General features: G+C 43.1%; 1 long non-coding RNA gene across 1 annotated transcript; it reads right to left on the minus strand.

The window, feature by feature from the left end:
• Positions 1-368: 368 nt before the first annotated feature.
• Positions 369-16,224, minus strand: LOC126273147 (uncharacterized). Its single transcript, XR_007549310.1, has 3 exons — positions 16,157-16,224; positions 6,524-6,623; positions 369-734 (listed from the first exon to the last, which is right to left on the minus strand). It is a non-coding gene; the product is annotated as an uncharacterized LOC126273147 (long non-coding RNA).
• Between the last annotated feature and the right edge of the window lie 7,503 nt (positions 16,225-23,727).

A 23,727-nucleotide genomic window follows, 5' to 3' on the forward strand; every position in this document is an offset into this window, starting at 1 on the left:
AATTCCGTCCTGGGGGATACGGGGTGGCGACAAGAAGGGCATCCGGCCACCCCTTAATCTAACATTGCCAAATCCGATTAACCATGCTCACCCTGCGTACCTGCGGGACAAAGGCAGAAGCGAAAGAAAGAAAGAAAGAAAGAAAAGTTGAAGTAATATGTGGAATTTAATATCGCTAAAAGTGCATCTTTAAATATTGAGTGTTAATTGCAACAAATGGTGTGTGGTGCAGCTCGTTGCTTTATCATGTCAAGAATGAGCACACAAAAATCCAAAGTAATGTGCCACTTGCATTAAACAAAAGATTTTTTCGTCTTTGGCCTCTGTTTTTATTAGAAATGAATAGAAAAAAAATTAGACACAAATGATTCTTTTCGGCTTAAAATTTATTGATTCAGATTGTCATACATTGGCAGTATGTTCAATACATTGAGTTATTTTCGATAAGACTATAAGTACGCTCGCGGTTCAGTCGTCTGTCATGGGCTGTGATTAGCTACTTGAGCTACCCAGTCTGCTGTGGACAGCCTCCTCCTTTTCCACGCTACATGTTTCATTTCCATCACGTCAGAGGTCGGTCCGGCAGCGACCGAAGGCTACTGCGCAGTCGCAGCGTCGAGGCAGCGCGCTTTGCAGCCTAGTCTGCCGTCTTGCTGCGTCGTCACCGTCGCACATCGGGAGCCCAGACCGCAGAAGACGGCGCTGCACGGATTCTCGGGGCAGAAGTCCGGCCGCTGCAACGGGCAAAACCAGCACACAGCTGCTGACACACAACTCTTTGGATGCAGTTTTCATCACTTTCGTTTCAGAAACACCACTTTACACAATTAACTACCTCGACGAAACAAAAATGTACCCGAGCCTCAGATCCCTACAAACACCTCATGCGTATAACCAGAACACAAAGGCCTATGTTATATACATCATAATAACAGTCCTCCAAAATACTCATCCTTCCCAACGTCCCTACATGCTACTCCAAATAATCCTTGCTGCCCACTCCATTTACCGCTTAAATTTAAAGACAACCTGCTCCCACAACCACTTACATTTTATTTTCAATCAGATGCACACGTTAGCTTAGCTACTCCCTTCTACCACACATCTTTCAGCTTCTTAGTAAACTTCATCAACCGCCCAACTTCTCAATTATTACTTATATCCACCTCATATTTCGGCCCTCGTTTATTGTACATCCACCTATTGAATTCCGCAACCTACATCATGTATCACTCTCAACCCTCACGCCTACACTCTCGCCACCCTTTATCCTATTCCACTTATCTGCAGCGACCAGTAGCTGTTAGCCTGCAGCTACATCTGCATCTACATTTATACTCCGCAAGCCACCCAGCGGTGTGTGGCGGAGGGCACTTCACGTGCCACTGTCATTACCTCCCTTTCCTGTTCCAGTCGCGTATGCTTCGCGGGAAGAACGACTGCCGGAAAGATTCAGTGCGCGCTCGAATCTCTCTAATTTTACATTCGTGATCTCCTCTTGAGGTATAAGTAGGGGGAAGCAATATATTCGATACCTCATTCCACTTCAAATCGTTCCGCACGCATGCTGCCAGATATTTTACAGAAGTAACTGCTACCAGTGTTTGTTCCGCTATCATATAATCATACAATAAAGGATCCTTCTTTCTATGTATTCGCAATACATTACATTTGTCTATGTTAATGGTCAGTTGCCACTCCCTGCACCAAGTGTCTATCCGCTGCAGATCTTCCTGCATTTTCTAATGCTGCAACTTCTCTGTATACTACAGCATCATCCGCGAAAAACCGCATGGAACTTCCGACACTATCTACTAGGTCATTTACCTCTATTGTGAAAAGCAATGGTCCCATAACACTCCCCTGTAGCCACGCCAGAGGTTACTTTAACATCTGTAGACGTCTCTCCGTTGAGAACAACATGCTGTGTTCCGTTTCCTAAAAACTCTTCCATCTAGCCACACAGCTGGTCTGATATTCCGTAGGCTCTTACTTTGTTTATAAGGTGACAGTGCGGAACTGTATCGAACGCTTTCCGGAAGTAAAGGAAAATGGCATCTACCTGGGAGCCTGTATCTAATGTTTTCTGGGTCTCGTGAACAAATAAAGCGAGTTGGGTCTGACACGATCGCTGTTTCCGGAATCCATGTTGATTCCTACAGAGTAGATTCTGGGTTTCCAGAAACGACATGATACGTGAGCAAGAAAACATGTTCTAAAATTCTTCAGCTAGAGGCACTCCCTAGACTACAGCATCACTCAGAGTACCACCACTGAAGTACCACCAGAGGCATCATCATAATCAAGATAATAACAGCACCACAGTAATTCATCCTATCAACTTCAAACCACCATATAACTATCGCCATTGAAATATGAATGATCACATAAGTACAACAAATTCTTTTTAAACGATATAGATATCTTACGCATTGTAACATCCACATGATAAATTTTTGGCTACAGTACGACGAGAGGAAATTGTGCATCTGGCAGTTATAAACATTGTCTATTCGACATATGAAAATTGGTGAATTAATTATTTATGTAATATTCTATGATTGGACATATCGATGTGTATTATACAAAGACAATGATAATTGTCAATTCTTTTTGTGATCTGCGTTTGTCTTCTTTTGTTTTTACCTTTTGTTGGATGGCTTTTGTAGGTTTAGCACGAAGGACGCATATCAAACTGAGGTCTGTTAAGAAATTGTAATTATTTGTTAATTATTACTTGAAAATAGAGTTCATTATTTTTATAAACATGAGTGAATAACTATTTGGAACTGTAATTTCTCTCTCAGTAAGCATTATCTGTGTTAATTGTTTCTTTCCGTTGCAAGGAGCGCAGCCATTGATGATAGCGATTTGTATCGCGTTTTTGTCTGTGTTTTCCTTAAAAACAAATCAAATGTTTGCTTGATGAAGTCTAAATAGTGCACAATACGAAAGTAAAGTTTCTGTAAAGTTTAATAAGCAGTTAAAATACTTATTTGGTCTAACAATAGAAAGTCTCTATCAATTGTCTGCAGCCATCTTAACAATTGTCTCAGTGGCAAATTCAAATTACGCAACTCTGCAGACATAAATGCCGAACGTAATAGAAATGTGTAAAAATAAATGTGCACCGGTGGTCACCGGTTGTCAGTCTAGCAGAATGCTAGTAATAGGCGGGAAGTCGTCCCCCAAGGGAATGTTATAGGTCCTCTATTCTTCCTGATCTATATTAACGACATAGGAGACAATCTGAGTAGCCGTCTTTGATTGTTTGCAGATGATGCTCTCATTTACCGTCTTGTAAAGTCATCGGATGATCAAAACGACTTGCAAAATGATTTAGATAAGATATCTGTATGGTACGAAAAGTGGCAGTTGACCCTGAAGAAAGAAAAGTGCGAAGTTATTCACGTGAGTACTAAAAGAAATCAGCTAAATTCTTATGGATTACAATTACAAATAACCTGAATTGGATTGATCACATAGATAATATTGTGGGTAGAGCAAACCAAAGACTGCGATTCATTGGCAGAACACTTAGAAGGTGCAACAGGTCTACCAGAGGCACTGCTTACACTACGCTTGTCCGCCCTATTCTGGAGTACTGCTGCGGGGTGTGGGATCCGCATCAGGTGGGACTGACGGATGACATCGAAAAAGTACAAATAAGGGCAGCTCGTTTTGTATTATCGCGAAATAGGGGAAATAGTGTCACAGACATGATACGTGAATTCGAGTGACAATCATTAAAACAAAGGCGTTTTCCGCTGCGACGGGATCTTCTCATGAAATTTCAATCACCAGTTTTCTCCTCCAATTGCGAAAACATTCTGTTGGCAACCACCTACATAGGGAGAAATGATCATCACGATAAAATAAGAGAAATCAGGGCTCGCACGGAAAAATTTAAGTGCTCGTTTTTCCCACGTGCCGTTCGAGAGTGGAACGGTAGAGAGACAGCATGAAGGTGGTTCATTGAACCCTCTGACAGGCACTTTATTGTGAATGACTGAGTAATCACCCAAATGCAGAATGCGAGCGGGCGTTTTCGTGGACCAGCATCATCTCACTCAGTCTTCCTCGTTGCTGTTGTTGAATTGCTTCAGCAAGACGTCTCAGTTGTCGACAACAAACGTCGGCAGTGACGCATACATCTTGTGGAAGCAATTCGTAGAACACTACACCGTCGTGGTTTCTCCAGATACATAAATTATGTTTTGTGCATGCGTTAAGGTCTCTGTATGGGGAGTCACTGCTTTGTTTGGGCTCAACCATTCCTTTCTATTCATTATGTTGGCATAAAGATGTTATTTCTTGTCACCAGTAACGATACAGTATAGGAACGGTCGGTGATATTCGCGAGACAATTGTCGACGAGCAAGGGGAAATGCACATATGACCACTTACAGATTTTTGCGATTTGGCTCAGAACATGCGGTGCCCTTACACCCGATTTTTTAACCTTCCCCTTCGTATACAAACGTCAAGCGATGGTGGAATGATCACAGTTTATCACATTTGCCAGTTCTCGAGTACACTGATGTGAACCACTGTAGATTAATGCCTTTAAACGATCTTCAGAAAGCCCAGCGCAACCGGAATACCAACATACAAAACAAAACCGCTACGAACTTATGCACCAACCTAATTGTTAGGGTGCTCGCTTATTTCCAAGTCCGTATCGATCTTAGTGCTGAGTTTTCACGCTCACGGCGCTTTGGCGTTAGGCGGCTGTTTCCGTGTGTGATCGCTGGCCGGAGCTTAGCTGGAGTCGTGTGAGGAGGTAAGAGGTGGCTGCCTTGGGGTGAAGACAGTTCGCCTCGGCTGGGGTTGTTGAGTCTGGACGCCGAGTGGGGCCCGATGGGAAGACCGGACCGTGATTTTATGGTTAATAGTGTGGACAGCAGCGTGGTGTGCCGTTTTACTTGATTCTCAAGGGGAGCAAAATCTTGCCTTTTGTAGTTTGTCGAACCTGAGTTTGAAATACCTTCTATGTGCGGCGTGATGTCATTTCGTCCTCCTGTCTCTCCGTCGCTGGGATTGCTATCCTCGTTTACCGTCCCATGGATGTATATCGATGGGCCACGGTGCTCTCCGTACTTTACTAGACACTGGTGATGGAAGTGCCTCGTTCAGCGGCACGTTAGTCTGGGTGCATAGTCTTCGAGTGGCACTCCTTAGAGTTTGCCTTGCGCAGTTAGATTGGAGTTTATTTTGTCTTGTGGTGCTTCCGCTTTCCGTTAACGAAGGTAAGCTTGATTCGTCAACCTGTACGACGCTTGGCACCTCAGCAGGCGGGTCGGAGCCACCTTCGCGACTAAACGGAAGCTTTTGGACTGAGAGGTCTTGTGTTTTGCATATTGTTCATAAATTGTTGTTTTGGTATTAAGTTGGCTGAGGTTTCTTATGGATTTCTCGGCGTTTGGTCTGTTGACCGGCCCTGGTTAGGGCTCGTTATTTTAAAAGTCGGTCCTTGTTTTGGCTTAGTACTATTTTGGTTCACTGCCTGGTGGTTTTGGAAGTACGCCGGGTCGCTAAGGCTGTGTTGCATTTTGTATGGGGCTGTGTGATCGGAGGCGTGGAGCACCATTTGTGTGAACTGCTTCACTGGGGAGTACTGATCGGGCCATTCTTGGCCCTCTGCTGTATTAAATGATTTTATTATTATTTTAAAGTAACATTATCACTTAAATGATTTAATTCTTGTTGCGTTAATAGCAAACATGGGTACTGAGAAATTTTGGTAGGGTAATTACGCAAGATTTAATAGTGGCACATGCCCCTTTACCTTTCGTAATCTGTTAATTACCAAAAGATCTTAAGCTCATACTCATATTATGTTATTTTCTTAAATTATTGTATTTTTATGTCATGTTATTGGTTTCTTTTAATTTGCTGATCACTGGTGTACTGTTCCAAGTATTAAAATGTTTCAGGTAGCTATTACGTGGGTGGAACGCGTAGAACCGCAACTGAGAGAGTAGTTGCGTGCCTGACGTGTCCGTTGTTGGCGCGGCTTGGTGTCCGTTGTTTGTTTCGGTGCTCCTGAGTTAAGTATTGTGTTGCCTCCTCCCTTGCGGCCCCGTCGTGTTCTTCTCATAAACATTTCCTTCAAGACACTTTAGTTAATTTTATGCTAGCATTATTTTAATTTCTTACATTGGTTAAATTGTGCGTCCTTCATTATGCACACTGTTTGTCATAATGTCTCATATGTCATGATGTGCGTGTGTAATGGTGCAATAAATGGATGACTGTTGTTTCTGTTTTGGCGCCCTTCATGCTTCCTTTCTTGTCCCTATTGGTACGCTATCCTTGTACTTGTGTTGGTAACGCCACATCACTAATAAATGTAACATATTCAGACGACACAGGAAAAGAAACCACAACTTTACAACTACGCAACTGATGACAAATTGCTGGAAGCAGTAACCACCGTAAAATATCAAAGAGTTTCTATCCGCAGCGACGTTTAAGTGGAACACAAGACAAATACGGAATAGCAAACAGCATGTTGTGTTACCATATCCGTGGCGTTGGCAGCGGTGACTACAAGTGCCATGAGCAGCAAGATCTTCGTTGCTGCATCCATGCTGATGTGGCTGTTACGTTTTCTGGATTAGCTGTGAAAGAAAATCAGAAGGTTTCCTTCGATGAGAAAGTACTCATCTGTCTTACAAGTCCGCATTAGGCAAATGCAATGAAAGCAATATGTTGATGAAAAATCTTCACTGAATCCAATATTTTTTACGAATTATGATCCATCGTTGAAGTATAGAGCAATGACAAATTAAATTTAAGACGGCAGCATTGAGCAAAATATATTTTTGGAAGAATGCTAGAATTATGCCTGCGTTAATATTTATTGATTTGAAGTTGGAGAGAGGAACTTTTTAATGCCAAGTGTCAATATTAAAGCTGAAAAGCAGAACTGTCAGATTAGTGGAGGACTGTACAGCCTGCCCTAATTAGCCTTCCCATTCAAATTCAATTTCCACATTACTGTCAATTCCATTGGTGTTATGTTCCAGGACGAATCGAGATCTCGTGGATATTTTTGGAAATTCGGAGAAATGGACACGCAGATGTGCTATTCCCCGCATTCTGTCATACAGCCTTTGAGTCTTAAAGGCATACAATAGTTGGAGGAGGAGTTACTGATGGTGATGAACGAACAGCTGTGGTAGCTGGAAGTAGCTGCCTCCCCGTGGCGTATTTCAAATAGGTAACTCTGATGTACTGAAGTCACCGTGGCCCACCTCCAAACAAGGTGCTGTCAGTTAACAGACGTCGTGTTGGTGCTTATGACGTACTGACCAGTGTACTTCGTGGTGCGTATTAAACAAGTGCATTATATACTGACGAAAAAAAATCACAACACGAAGAGGGGGTTCTGCTACATAAACGATATTTGGTAAGCGTGTTTCTACAGTACTGGTCATTAAAATTGGTACACCGTGAAGATGACGTGCTACAGACGCGAAATTTAACCGACAATAAGAAGATGCTGTGATATGCAAACGATTAGCTTTTCAGAGCATTCTCACAAGGTTGGCGCCAGTGGCGACACCTACAACGTGCTGACATTAGGAAAGTTTGCAACCCATTTTCCATACAGGAACAGCAGTTGACCGGCGTTGCCTGGTGAAACGTTATTGTGATGCCTCGTGTAAGGAGGACAAATGCGTACCATCACGTTTCCGACTTTGATAAAGGTCGGATTGTAGCCTGTCGCGATTGCGGTTTATCGTATCGCGACATTGCTGAGATCCAATGACTCTTAGCAGAATATGGAATTGGTGATTTCAGGAGGGTAATACGGAACGTCGTGCTATATCCCAACTGCCTCGTATCACTAGCAGTTGAGATGACAGGCATCTCATCCGCATGGCTTTAACGGATCGTGCAGCCACGTCTCGATCTCTGAGTCAACAATCGGGGACGTTTGCAAGACGACAACCATCTGCACGAACAGTTCGACGTCATGTTCTGTACAGGTACAGCTGACCATGCAGCATCAACACGATCCCACAGTTAATCAAGAGTAGTGACTGGCGTATTGTGACGAACCCGTTGCTCGGCCACCATTGACCAGACGTTTTCAATTGGTGAGAGATCTGAAGAATGTGCTGGCCAGGTCAGCAGTCGAACATTTTCTGTATCCAGAAAGGCCCATACAGGACCTGCAACATGCGGTCGTGCATTGTCCTGCTGAAATGTAGGGTTTCGCAGGGATCGAATAAAGGTAGAGCCACGGGTCGTAACACATCTGAAATGTAACCTCCACTGTTCAAAGTGCCGTCAGTGCGAACAAGAGGTGACCGAGACGTGTAACCAATGGCACCCCGTACCATCACGCCGGGTGATACGCGAGTATGACGATGACGAGCAGCAGCTGGCACAACATTGACACAACGATCTATTACAATTCGGTTACTTCAAGGAAAGCTCCCGCGGCAGCGTGTGTATTTCACTGACCCAAAACTACCGCCATTTGGAACTTCAGTGGTGTCAAGCGAAAACTCATTGGAGGGTAGGGAAGAGGTCTGTTCTGTCGTGTTTTCTGGAGAATCTGGTTCTGCCTACGTGACAGCGAAGGCCGTGTTCTGGTTAGAAGGAGGCCAGTTTAGGGCCTGCAACCAACCGGTCTGTATGCTAGACACACTGGATCTACACCTGGAGTTATGGTGTGGGGTACGATTTCGTGTGACAGCAGGAGCACTCTTGTGGTTATCCCACGCACTCTGACTGCAAACCTGTACCTCAATCTGGTGATTCGACCTGTTGTGTTCATGGAGGTAGAATAAGGGAGATGGCGCTACAGACTTACGGTGTACGTTGTTTTGAAGCTAGTGGACGGAGCCTGCCGGCATCTTGGATACCCAAAAACATAAGCAGACTAGTGTTTACAATTCCTTCCTGTTCGTTATTTCTGTCGTCTGGACGCGATATTTATTTTATGTATAGTAAATGTTACACTGTTTTAGTGAACAACACAGCATAAGGAACGCAACTTCAGACATTTTTCTGGTCTTAAATGCGTATTCAGTACAGTAATGATACAGTAATACGACACGAAAATATAACGCTGCTGGCCTCAGTACTGTAATTTCCTTTTGTTTATACACTTCTAATAACCGAGAAGGAAAGTATGTGCTATGAAAAGCGTTCTTTCGTAATCCATTTCTATTCACTTACATTGTGCTTGTGTCGATAATTGATAAAGCCAGAAATCCACAGTTTAGAGACACCGATTTGTATTCGTTGTATTTTCAAGTCAAATGCAACAAAGTCATGTCAACAAAGTGAAAGATTACTTAAATAACGAAGGAAAAGAACGGACTTTAAGATTGTCAGGACCATTGTAGTTTACTCATCTCCTTTCTTTTTTAAATTGTACCTACTAAGTGACATTCAGTGTGGCAAATAACAGCAATTTACAGGGTAACACGATAACACAGTGATTAATGTAATGATCTAAATAGCCTGGCCATAGATAGGAAACTTTGCTTTAACAAATATGTAACCCTTTAAGTACTTATAATTTAATCACTGTAACAGGTGTTGCACACATTTTACTGAAGATTTAATTAACGACATGTAGTTACATTACTTTTATATTAAATTATCGCATTTTAAGAGATTAGTCCCCATTTCCAGGATATTTCTTCCAGGACTTTTCAGTTACTTGGCAATGCAATAACCAAACTATTAAAACCAAGTGTATTACTCACCTCCAGAGAGCTCTTCGCGCTGGATTGATAGGAAATCTAAAGCCAAATTACAAAATAAAACCATACTGTAAAACTTTACAGTGCACCATAATTTCAAGTATATATAAGAAAATAGCGCTTAAATAAGTCCACTTACGAATGAAATGTGATGTGTTTAAACTTTAGACCACAATCAGAACGATTAGTACACGAGTAAGTGACGCAAGCCGGCATTTTTCATCAAAACACTTCACCACTACACGGAATCAAACTACCAAAAGCGAATGTTTTGGGGTACCTAACATGGCGGATCTTCACTTGGGTCAGCTTCAAGTTTACGACGTCATGACAACTCCTCTTATTTTTACCTCCATGGTTGTGCTGCCATTCATGAACAAACTCCAGGGGGTGTTTTCCAACAGGATAATGCTCGTCCACATACCGCTTTTGTACCCTAACATGTTCTACAGAGTGTCGACATGTTGCCTTGCTCTTCTCGATCACCAGATCTGTCTCCAATAGAGCATATATGAGATATCATCGGAAGACAACTCCAACGTCACCCACGATCAGCATTAACTGTCCCTGCATTGACTGAGCAAGTGCAGCAGATATGGAACTCTATCGTACAAAATGACATCCGGCAACTGTACAACACAATGCATGCACCTTTGTATGCTTCATTGAACATTCTATTACACCGATAGTTAATGTACCAGCATTTCACAACTACAATAGCTATCTCGCGGTCTCGTCAGCCTGTGATCTTGCAACGTTAATGGCTTAAATAGGTTACCTAGACAAATGTATTCCCAAAATTTCATTAATCTACATTAACTGTTTTAGGGTGTTGTCAATTTTTTCCTGTGTAGTTTGAGAAGAGAGCAGATTTAAAGGTGACCCGCCCTCAGTATTACGAGTCCTAATATAAAATTAATTGTCACCCCAGGCCATCACTCCTGGTATACAGGGTGTTACAAAAAGGTACAGCCAAACTTCCAGGAAAAATTCCTCACACGCAAATAAAGAAAAGATGTTATGTGGACATGTGTCTGGAAACGCTTAACTTCCATGTTAGAGCTCATTTTATTACTTCTCTTCAAATCATATTAATCATGGAATGGAAACACACAGCAAAAGAACGTACCAGTGTGACTTTAAACACTTTGTTACAGGAAATGTTCAAAATGTCCTCCGTTAGCGAGGATACATACATCCACCTTCCGTCGCATGGAATCCCTGATGCGCTGATGCAGCCCTGGAGAATGGCGTATTGTATCACAGCCGTCCACAATACGAGCACGAAGAGTCTCTACATTTGGTACCGGGGTTGCGTAGACAAGAGCTTTTAAATGCCCCCATAAACGAAAGTCAAGAGGGTTGAGGTTAGGAGAGCGTGGAGGCCACGGAATTGGTCCGCCTCAAAGGTTGCGTTTCATTGGCAGGACACTTAGAAGATGCAACAAGTCCACTTAAGAGACAGCTTACACTACACTCGTTCGTCCTCTGTTAGAATATTGCTGCGCGGTGTGGGATCCTTACCAGGTGGGATTGACGGAGGACATCGAAAGGGTGCAAAAAAGGGCAGCTTGTTTTGTATTATCACGTAATAGGGGAGAGAGTGTGGCAGATATGATACACGAGTTGGGATAGAAGTCATTACAGCATAGACGTTTTTCGTCACGGCGAGACCCTTTTTACGAAATTTTAGTCACCAACTTTCTATTCCGAATGCGAAAATATTTTATTGAGTCCAACCTACATAAGTAGGAATGATCATCAAAATAAAATAAGAGAAATCAGAGCTCATACAGAAAGGTTTAGGTGTTCGTTTTTCCCGCGCGCTGTTCGGGAGTGGAATAGTAGAGAAATAGTATGATTGTGGTTCGATGAACCCTCTGCCAAGCACTTAAATGTGAATTGCAGAGTAGTCATGTAGATGTAGATGTAGATGCATCTGTCAGCGAATCTGTTGTTGAGAAGCGTACGAACACTTCGACTGAAATGTGCAGGAACTCCATCGTGCATGAACCACATGTTGTGTCGTACTTGTATAGGCAGATGTTCTAGCAGCACAAGTAGAGTATCCCGTATGAAATCATGATAACGTGCTCCATTGAGCGTAGGTCGAAGAGCATGGGGCCCAATCAAGACATCAGCAACAATGCCTGCCCAAATGTTCACAGAAAATCTGCGTTGATGACGTGATTGCACAATTGCGTGCTGATTCTCGTCAGCCCACACATGTTGATTGTGAAAATTTACAATTTGATACGTTGGAATGAAGCATCATTCGCAAAGAGAACATTTGCACTGAAATGAGGATTGACACGTTGGCTGAACCATTCGCAGAAGTGTACCCGTGGAGGCTAATCAGCTGCTGATAGCGCCTGCACACGCTGTACATGGTACGGAAACAACTGGTTCTCCCGTAGCATTCTCCATACAGTGACGTGGTCAACGTTACCTTGTACAGCAGCAACTTCTCTGACGCTGACATTAGGGTTATCGACAACTGCACGAAGAATTGCCTCGTCCACTGCAGGTGTCCTCCTCGTCGTTCCAGGTCTTCTCCAATCGTGAGTCATAGGCTGGAATGTTCCGTGCTCCCTAAGACGCCGATCAATTGCTTCGAACGTCTTCCTGTCGGGACACCTTTGTTCTGGAAATCTCTCTCGATTCAAACGTACCGCACCACGGCTATTGCCCTGTGCTAATCCATACATCAAATGGGCATCTGCCAATTCCGCATTTGTAAACATTGCACTGACTGCAAAACCACGTTCGTGATGAACACTAACCTGTTGATGCTACGTACTGATGTGCTTGATGCTAGTACTGTAGAGCAATGAGTCGCATGGCAACACAAGCACCGAAGTCAACATTACCTTTCATTCAATTGGGCCAACTGGCGGTGAATAGAGGAAATACAGTACAAACTGGCGAAAGTAAAATGAGCTCTAACATGGAAATTAAGCGTTTCCGGCACATGTCCACATAACATCTTTTCTTGATTTGTGTGTGGTGAATGTTTCCTGAAAGTTTGGTCGTACTTTTTTGTAACACCCTGTATACGACAGTACAGTATCTAAGTTATTCCGAATTATGATGCAAACGTCACTGCGGTGACTACAGCCGTTATGAAACACGTGAAATATATTCGCAATTGCGAATATGGACAACCGTCAGCTGTAGAATGGTCTGACGACAATGAAAATTTATGCCGTACCGGCACTCGAAACCGGATTTCGCTATTTTCGCGGGTGGTCGCCTTATTATTTGGCTACCAGCACCAGACCCAAACTTTCATATGTGGTCAGCCATGTGTCTACAACCTGTACTCGTATATTCACGTGAAGGGGGGACATTTTACTTCAAAGTCGCTTGCGCAGTGTCAGTGGATAAGTACGGCAGTGCCTGTGTTATTCCGAATTACGATGCAATGTTCCTTCGGACAAACATGCATGCGAGCGTTATCCACGGCACGCTTACAGCGCGGCGCTTCGTCGACGATATTCTACACTCTGTTTTTGTTGCCCTTCTCGGCAAGCCGTCATGGACTTACATCTCAGCAAGATAACGCCCGCCTGCACTCAGGCAAAAGTTTCTACGACTTGTCTTCTTGCTTGCCAGACCGAGCCTTGGCCAGCGATTGGAGCGTTACGTGCAAAACCCTGAACAAGCTCGGGATTTTGACGGCCTAACGCGCCTATTGGACAGAATTTTGCACGATGCCTCTCAGGAGGACATCAAACAACTCTGTAAGCCAATGGCAAGCCGAATTACTGCTTGCATAAGGACCAGAGTTGGACCAACGGGTTATTGACTTGCTAATTGTGTGAAGTTTTACTATTGAATAAATCTTCCAATTTTTTCTAAAATTGTAATCATTTATCTGCCTGTGCGTGTACATGACATCTATTGCTTTTCGTCCCATTATTATAATTCCTTCGTCTTTACGCTGTCACAAGAAAAGGAAGGAATGGTTGAGCCCAAACAAAGCGGCAACTCCCCAAACAAAGACGTGCGTGCATCCGCAAATGATAATGTTATGCATCTGGTGGAACAAAGACGGTGTGGTGTACTACGAATTGCTTCCAAGAGGTGTAACCGTCGCTGCTGACGTCTATTATCAACAACTGAGACGTCTAGCAGACACAATTCAAGAACAACGACCAGGAAGGCTTCGTGAGGTGACACTACTCGACGAACAACATCTGCCCGCATTCCGCTAGACTGACGAAAAACGCTGTACGGCAGTTGGGTTGCGTCCTCAGATTTTCACTTTTTCCGCTCTGTATCGAACAATCTCCAAAGAACTTCCTTTTCGGTTGAAAATACGCTCCAAACAGGACTAGTTCTTCGCCTCAAAACCACACCTGAGTGCCACAGTCACTGAACAGAAAAATTACTGCAGCGATGGCAGACTGTAGTTAGCGCAGGAGAATATAGTATTGAGAAAGCAAAGACAGTTGCACTCGGGGTACATGAAAGATCGGGAGAATCAGGACAGGCAAAAGTTAGTAGAGATTCGTGCTGCTGTAAAAAGAGCGATGCTCGAGGCATTCAGCCACTACCACCGTCATAGCTTAGCAAAAAATCTTGCTGAAAACAAAGGAAATTCTGGTCTTATGTGAAATCGGTAAGCGGGCCGAAGGCTTTCATCCAGTCACTCACTGATCAGTCTGTCCTGGCAGCGGAAGACAGCAAAACGAAAGCTGAAATTTTAAATTTAGCATTTGAGAAATCTTTCACGCAGGTGGATCGTACAAACATACCGCCGTTTGAATCTCGTACAGATTCCCGTTCGGAGGGCATAGTGATAGACATCCCTGGGGTTGTGAAGCAGCTGAATGGGTTGAAAATAAATAAATCGCCAGGTCCTGATCGGTTTCCAATTCGGTTTTACTGCGAGTACTCTACTACATTGGCTCCTTACTTAGCTTGCATTTATCGAGAATCTCTTGCCCAACGTAAAGTCCAGAGCGAATGGAAAAAAAGCGCAGGTGACGCCTGTATATAAGAAGGGTAGAACGACGGATCCTCAGACTTACATACCAATATGCTTAACATCGGTTTGTTGCAGGATTCTCGAACATATTCTCAGTTCGAATATAATGAACTTCCTTGAGACAGAGAAGTTGCTGCCCACGCTTCAGCATGGCTTTAGAAAGCATCGCTCCTGCGAAACGCAACTCACCCTTTTTTCACGTGATATCTTGCGACCATGGATGAAGGGTATCAGACGGATGCCATATTCCTTGACTTCCGGAAAGCGTTTGACTCGGTGCCCCACTGCAGACTCCTAACTAAGGTACGAGCATATGGGATTGGTTCCCAAGTATGTGAGTGGCTCGAAGACTTCTTAAGTCATAGAACCCAGTACGTTTGTCCTCGATGGTGAGTGTTCATTGGAGGTGAGGGTATCATCTGCAGTGCCCCAGGGAAGTGTGGTAGGTCCGCTGTTGTTTTCTATCTACATAAATGATCTTTTGGATATGGTGGATAGCAATTTGCGGCTGTTTGCTGATGATGCTGTGGTGTACGGGAAGGTGTCGTCGTTGAGTGACTGTAGGAGGATACAAGATGACCTGTACAGGATTTGTGATTGGTTTAAAGAATGGCAGCTAACTTTAAATATAGATAAATGTAAATTAATGCACATGAATAGGAAAAAGTATCCCGTAATGTTTGACTACTCCATTAGTAGTGTAGCGCTTGACACAGTCACGTCGATTAAATATTTGGGCGTAACACTGCAGAGCGATATGTAGTGGGACAAGCATGTAATGGCAGTTGTGGGGAAGGCGGATAGTCGTCTTCGGTTCATTGGTAAAATTTTGGGAAGCTGTGGTTTATCTGTAAATGAGATCGCTCATAAAACACTAATACGATCTATTCTTGAGTACTGCTCGAGCGTTTGGGATCCCTATCAGGTCGGATTGAGGAAGGACATAGAAGCAATTCAGTGGCGTGCTGCTAGATTTGTTACTGGTAGTCTCTAGAGGAAAGGAGGCGTTCTTTTCGTGAATCACTACTGAGGAAATTTAGAGAACCAGCATTTGAGGCTGACTGCAACACAATTTTACTGCCACCAACTTACATTTCGCGGGAAGATCATAAAAGTAAGATAAGAGAAATTAGGGCTCGTGCAGAGGCATATAAGCAGTCATTTTTCCCTCGTTCTGTTTGGGAGTGGAACAGGGTGAGAAGATGCTAGTTGTGGTACGAGGTACCCTCCGCCACGCATCGTATGGTGGATTGCGGAGTGTCGATGTAGATGTAGATGTATGTATCTGTTGCGTTTCTCTGTTATGCGTATCTGTTAAACTTATGGATAAACGTTACCAACACATGCGCCAACCTAATATTTTAACGAATACGTCCAAGACAGCTCATAACCAAACTAAACCACATCACAATAGTTAACAGCTATGGTTTACCGTTTTAACGTCCAAAGTGTTTAGTATCCCGCGTGGCTTCTGAATGACTGAAAAGTTGTTCACCAGACCGCCTTAAATAGCGCTTTGGAGCGTTATCTTCTCCGGGATCGTTAGGTATACTCGCTGTAAACACACACGCCGTGAGATACGGAAAATATTTCAGGCAGTTCGCTTCGGGTCGAGACCACGTGAATCGAAGCTTACTCGCTGTATGATAATCGATAATTCTTTAGAACATTGCTCAGAATTATCGACGACATCAGTGACGTATCTACATCTGTTCCCTGCAAATCACTGTGACGTGTATGACAGAGCGTACTTTCCAATTTATTTTATTTATTTATTTATTTACACGTCAAGTTCCATTGGACCAAATTGAGGACCAAATCTCCAAGGTCATAGAACGTGTCAGTACATAAAATTACAACATAAAAGTAATAACACTTAAAAATAAATGTTCATGAACTTGAAAAAAAGTCAGTCCATAAATTTAAGTAAACGCTATCAGCAATACAATAAGAATCAGCTTAATTTTTCAAGGAACTCCTCGACAGAATAGAAGGAGTGACCCATGAGGAAACTCTTCAGTTTCGATTTGAAAGCGCTTGGATTACTGCTAAGATTTTTGAATTCGAGTGGATGCTTATTGAAGATGGATGCAGCAGTATACTGCACACCTTTTTGCACAAGAGTTAAGGAAGTCCGATCCAAATGCAGGTTTGATTTCTGCCGAGTATTAACCGAGTGAAAGCTGCTTATTCTTGGGAATAAACTAATATTGGTAACAAGAAACGACAATAAGGAACATACATATTGAGAGGCCAATGTCAAAATACACAGACTCGTGAACAGAGGTCGACAAGAGGTTCGTGAACTCACACCACTTATTGCCCGAACCGCCCGTTTCTGAGCCAAAAATATCCTTCTAGAATGGGAAGAGTCAGCCCAAAATTTAATACCACACGACATCACCGAATGAAAATAAGCAAGGTAGACTAATTTTCGTGTCGAAGTATCACTCACTTTTGATACCGTTCGAATAGTAAAAATGGCAGTATTAAGTCTTTCAACAAGATCCTGAACGTGGGCATTCCACAACAGCTTCCTATCTATCTGAACAATTAGAAATTCGAACTGTTCAGTTTCACTAATCATATGCCCGTTCTGTGAAATTAAATCGACAGGTTTTGTTGAATTGTGTGTTAGAAACTGTAAAAACTGAGTCTTACTGTGATTTATCGTTAGTTTATTTTCTACAACATCTACATCTACATCTACATTTATACTCCACAAGCCACCCAATGGTGTGTGGCGGAGGGCGCTTTACGTGCCATTCTCATTACCTCCCTTTCCTGTTCCAGTCGCGTATGGTTCGCGGGAAGAACGACTGTCTGAAAGCCTCCGTGCGCGCTCGAATCTCTCTAATTTTACATTCGTGATCTCCTTGTGAGGTATAAGTAGGGGGAAGCAATATATTCGATACCTCATCCAGAAACGCACCCTCTCGAAACCTGGAGAGCAAGCTACACCGCGATGCAGAGCGCCTCTCTTGCAGTGTGTGCCACTTGAGTTTGCTAAACATCTCCGTAACGCTATCACGCTTACCATATAACCCTGTGACGAAACGCGCCGCTATTCTTTGGATCTTCTCTATCTCCTCCGTCAACCCGATCTGGTACGGATCCCATACTGATGAGCAATAGTCAAGTATAGGTCGAACGAGTGTTTTGTAAGCCACCTCCTTTGTTGATGGACTATATTTTCTAAGTACTCTCCCAATGAATCTCAACCTGGTACCCGCCTTACCAAAATTTAATTTTATATAATCATTCCACTTCAAATCGCTCCGCGCGCATACTCCCAGATATTTTACAGAAGTAACTGCTACCAGTGTTTGTTTCGCTATCATATAATCATACAATAAAGGACCCTTCTTTCTATGTATTCGCAATACATTACATTTGTCTATGTTAAGGGTCATTTGCCACTCCCTGCACCAAGTGCCTATCCGCTGCAGATCTTCCTGTATTTCGCTACAATTTTCTAATGCTGCAACTTCCCTGTGTACTATAGCATCATCCGCGAAAAGCCGCATGGAACTTCCGACACTATCTACTAGGTCATTTATATATATTGTGAAAAGCAATGGTCCCATAACACTTCCCTGTGGCACGCCAGAGGTTACTTTAACGTCTGTAGACGTCTCTCCATTGATAACAACATGCTGTGTTCTGTTTGCTAAAAACTCTTCAATCCAGCCACACAGCTGGTCTGATATTCCGTAGGCTCTTACTTTGTTTATCAGGCGACAGTGCGGAACTGTATCGAACGCCTTCCGGAAGTCAAGGAATACAGCATCTGCCTGGGAGCCTGTATCTAATATTTTCTGGGTCTCACACGATCGCTGTTTCCATGCTGATTCCTACAGAGTAGATTCCGGGTTTCCAAAAACGACACGATACTCGAGCAAAAACATGTTCTAAAATTCTACAACAGATCGACGTCAGAGATATAGGTCTATAGTTTGGCGCATGTGCTCGACGACCCTTCTTGAAGACTGCGACTACCTGTGCTCTTTTCCAATCATTTGGAACCTTCCGTTCCTCTAGAGAGTCGCAGTACACGGCTGTTAGTAGGGGGGCAAATTCTCTGTGTAGAATCGAATTGGTATCCCGCCCGGTCCAGTGGACTTTTCTCTGTTGAGTGATTCCAGTTGCTTTTCTATTCCTTGGACACTTATTTCGATGTCAGCCATTTTTTCGTTTGTGCGAGGATTTAGAGAAGGAACTGCAGTGCATTCTTCCTCCGTGAAACAGCTTTGGAAAAAGGTGTACGCGTGCCATCCTCTATTTCAATGCCATCATCATCCCGGAGTGTCTGGATATGCTGTTTCGAGCCACTTTCTGATTTAAGACCAGAACTTCCTAGGATTTTCTGTCAAGTCGGTACACAGAATTTGACTTTCGAATTCACTGAACGCTTCACGCATAGCCCTCCTTACGCTAACTTTGACATCGTTTAGCTTCTCTTTGTCTGAGAGGTTTTAGCTGCGTTTAAACTTGGAGTAGTAGTTTCTTAACTTTGTTGTTGTACCATGGTGGGTTTTTCCCGTCCCTCACAGTTTTACTCGGCACGTATCTGTCTAAAACGCATTTTACGATTACCTTAAACTGTTTCCATAAAAACTCAACATTGTCAGTGTCGGAACAGAAGTTTTCGTTTTGATCTGTTAGGTAGTCTGAAATCTGCCTTCTATTACTCTTGCTAAACAGATAAACCTTCCTCCCTTTTTTTACATTCCTATTAACTTCCATATTCAGGGATGCTGCAACGGCCTTATGATCACTTATTCCCTGTTCTGCGCATACAGAGCCGAAAAGTTCGGGTCTGTTTGTTATGAGTAGGTCCAAGATGTTATCTCCAAGAGTCGGTTCTCTGTTTAATTGCTCTAGGTAATTTTCGGATAGTGCATTCAGTATAATGACACTCGATGCTCTATCCCTACCACCCGTCCTAAACATCTGAGTGTCCCAGTCTATATATGGTAAATTGAAATCTCCACCTAAGACTATAACATGCTGAGAAAATTTATGTGAAATTTATTCCATATTTTCTCTCAGTTGTTCTGCCACTAATGCTGCTGAGTCAGAAGGTCGGTAAAAGGAGCCAATTATTAACCTAGCTCGGTTGTTGAGTGTAACCTCCACCCATAAAATTCACAGGAACTACCCACCTACTTCACTACAGGATAAACTACTACTAACAGCGACGAACACTCCACCACCAGTTGCATGCAATCTATCCTTTCTAAACAACGTCTGTGCCTTTGTAAAAATTTCGGCAGAATTTATCTATGGCTTCAGCCAGCTTTCTGTACCTATAACGATTTCAGCTTCGGTGCTTTCTAGCAGCGCTTGAAGTTCCAGTACTTTACCAATGGAGCTTCGACAGTTTACAATTACAATACCGATTGCTGCTTGGTCCCCGCATGTCCTGACTTTGCCCCGCACCCTATGAGGCTGTTGCCATGAACTGAGGTCATGTACTGCACTATTTGAAACCGAGTCAATGTTGCATACAACATCATTTACTACCAAGCTAGTGTCATCAGCGAACATAAATATTTTAGAGTTACCCATAATACTAGAGGGCATATCATTTATATTAATAAGGAACAGGAGCGGCCCCAACACTGATCCTTGGGGTACCTCCCCCCCCCCCCCTTGACAATACCCCACTCAGGTCCCACATCACAGTCATTATCAACATTGTGAATAATGACAGTTTGCTGCCTGTTGCTAAAGGAAGAAGTGAACCAATTGTGAGCTACTCCCAGTATTCCATAGTGGTCCAATGTACCAGTTATTAGGGGTTCTCCCAAATCCAACCGTGCTCAGGGCACCGGAGAAATGATTTCTTAAACACATTTCTGCGCTCTGTGTAAGTGGTTTAAATCTAGTCTTCACGATCCCTATAGGAGAATACATAGGATACTGGTGGTATGGGTCCACACACATGAGCAATACGCTAGGGAAACTAGCACTAGCATTATGTAAGCACTCTCCTATTTATGCTAATTGCACTCCCCTAGTAATTCACCAGTGTGCCAAAGCTGCCACATACTTCACGTATGACCGAGACTGTGTGATCGTTACATTTAATATCCCTACAAGTCGTTACACCCAGGTATTTATTTATTTGAGTTGTACGATTCCAGCTCATGTTGTGATATTCGAAATTTTACATTTCTGAACATTTAAAGCGATTTACCAAACTTTACTCCACTCTGAAATCTTACCATGAACAAACATAATAATTGTGCAGTTTTTGTCACACAGTACATCATTATAGATATCTGCATCATCTGTTAAAAGTCTGAGGTTACTGTTAAATCGTCTCCAGGGTCATTAATATTCAATTTAAACAGCAGTGGTCTCAGCACACTTGCTGTGGCACACTTGTCAATAACTTCATTCAGTGCCCTCAGTCCAGTCAAAAAATTTAGCCTCACGTCCCATACAATCGTACTTTCTATACTAAGTGTAGGAGTGGTGTGGATTCGAATGATTTAGGAATCGAGAAATTGTGCATCTACCTTCCGGTGTACTACAATAGGTACAAACGACACATTAGTCTGTGCTTTTCCCTTAATCTGTTGGTGCAGATAGTTTGTTCATAAAACTTGAGGAAAATAAAACCATGTGTTCCTTTATAAATGTAACTAGGAAAAACGATTTTTTTGCCGTTAAAGCCGTCTAAATAGGTCAATATACACTACTGGCCATTAAAATAGCTACGCCAAGAAGAAATGCAGATGCTTAACAGGTATTCATTGGACAAATTTGTATACTAGAATTGACATGTGATTACATTTTCACGCAATTTGGATGCATAGATCCTGAGAAATCAGCACCCAGAACAACCACCTCTGGACTTAATAACGGCCTTGATGCGCCTGAGCACTGAGTCAAACTGACCTTGGATGGCGTGTAAAGGTACAGCTGCCCATGTAGCTTCAAAACGATACCATAGTTGATCAAGAGTGGTGACTGGCGTATTGTGAGGAGCCAGTTGCTCGGCCACCATTGACCAGACGTTTTCATTTGCTGAGAGATCTGCAGAATGTGCTGGCCAGGGCAGCAGTCGAACATTTTCTGTATCCAGAAAGGCCCTTACAGGACCTGAAACATGAGGTCTTGCATTATCCTGCTGAAATGTAGGGTTTCGCAGGGATCGAATGAAGGGTAGAGCCACGGGTTGTAACACATCTGAAATGTAACGTCCACTGTTCAAAGTGCCGTCAATGCGAACAGTAGGTGATCGAGACGTGTAACCAATGGCACCCCATACCATCACGTCGGGTGATACGCCAGTATGGCGATGACGAATACTCGCTTCCAATGTGCGTTCACCGTGATGTCGTCAAACACGGATGCGAGCATCACGATGCTGTAAACAGAACCTGGATTCATGCGGAAAAATGACGTCGAACTGTTCGTGCAGATGGTTGTCGTCTTGCAAACGTCCCCGATTGTTGACTCAGAGATCGAGACGTGGCTGCACTATCCGTTACAGCCATGCGGATTAGATGCCTGTCATCTCGACTGCTAGTGATACGAGGCAGTCGGGATCCAGCACGACATTCCGTATTACCCTCCTGAACACATCGATTCCATATTCTGCTAACAGTCATTGGATCTCGACCAACGCGAGCAGCAATGTCGCGATACGATAAACCGCAATCGCGATAGGCTACAATCCGACCTTTATCGAAGTCGGAAACGTGATGGTACGCATTTCTCCTCCTTACACGAGGCATCACAACAACGTTTCACCAGGCAACGACGGTCAACTGCTGTTTGTGTATGAAGAATCGGTTGGAAACTTTCCTCATGTCAGCACGTTGTAGGTATCGCCACCGGCGCCAATCTTGTGTGAATGCTTTGAAAAGCTAATCATTTAATATCACAACATCTTCTTCCTGTCGGTTAAATTTCGCGCCTGTAGCACGTCATCTTCGTGGTGTAGCAATTTTAATGGCCAGTAGTGTATTTTCATTTCTTTCGTCTTTTCGTCTACTAACATCATCAGACCAAAACTTAGAAGTCGTATAACAAAAAATTAAAAATATTTACCGATCGAAACGAGTTTATTCGAAAAAACTGAACATGATAGCGGGTTCATTTAGAGAATTACTTCCAATATTTTTTTTTAAACAAAAAGACCAATGCAATTCTACATACACCTATCATTCGATCCTTCCTGCTACCGCCTCTATAACGGAAGGGCAAGGACCATGCGCACATCACGAGTTGCCCAAGGAGTCCTTAAAAATACAGATGAAAAAAAATCAACGACACTAAAAAATAATGAATACATGGTAATGAAATTTCGAGAATACATTTGTCTAGATAACACATTTAAATAATTAACGTTACAGGAATACACGTTAATGTAAGCGTGAGATGAGCGACTGCAATTTTGAATAGTTAGTGCATTAATAGCCGGAGTAACCACAAGACTGTTGAATCCAAGCCAGCAAACATGCATGCACTGTGTTATACAGCTACCGGATGTCAGTTTATGGGATGGAGCTATAAAAGCCTGCTGCACTTGCTCAGCCAAAACAGGGACGGTTAATGGTGTTTGTGGATGACGCTGGACTTGTCGTTCAGTGATGTCCCGTTGTTCTACACAGGAGACAGATCTAGTGATCGAACTGGCCAAGGCAACATATCGATATACTCTACTGGCCATTGATATTGTTACACCATGAAGGTGACGTGCTACAGGCGCGAAATGTAACCGACAGGAAGAAGATGCTGAGATATGTAAATGATCAGCTTTTCAGAGCATTCACACAAGGTTGGCGCCGGTGGCGAAACCTACAACGTGCTGACATGAGGAAAGTTTCCAATCGATTTATGATAGACAAACATCAGTTGACCGGCGTTGCCTGGTGAAACGTAGTTGTGATGCCTCGTGTAAGGAGGAGAAATGCGTACCATCACATTTCCGACTTTGATAAAGGTCGGATTGTAATCTATCGCGATTGCAGTTTATCGTATCGC

Source organism: Schistocerca gregaria, chromosome 5 (genome assembly GCF_023897955.1).
Source record: "Schistocerca gregaria isolate iqSchGreg1 chromosome 5, iqSchGreg1.2, whole genome shotgun sequence".
NCBI lineage: Eukaryota > Metazoa > Arthropoda > Insecta > Orthoptera > Acrididae > Schistocerca > Schistocerca gregaria.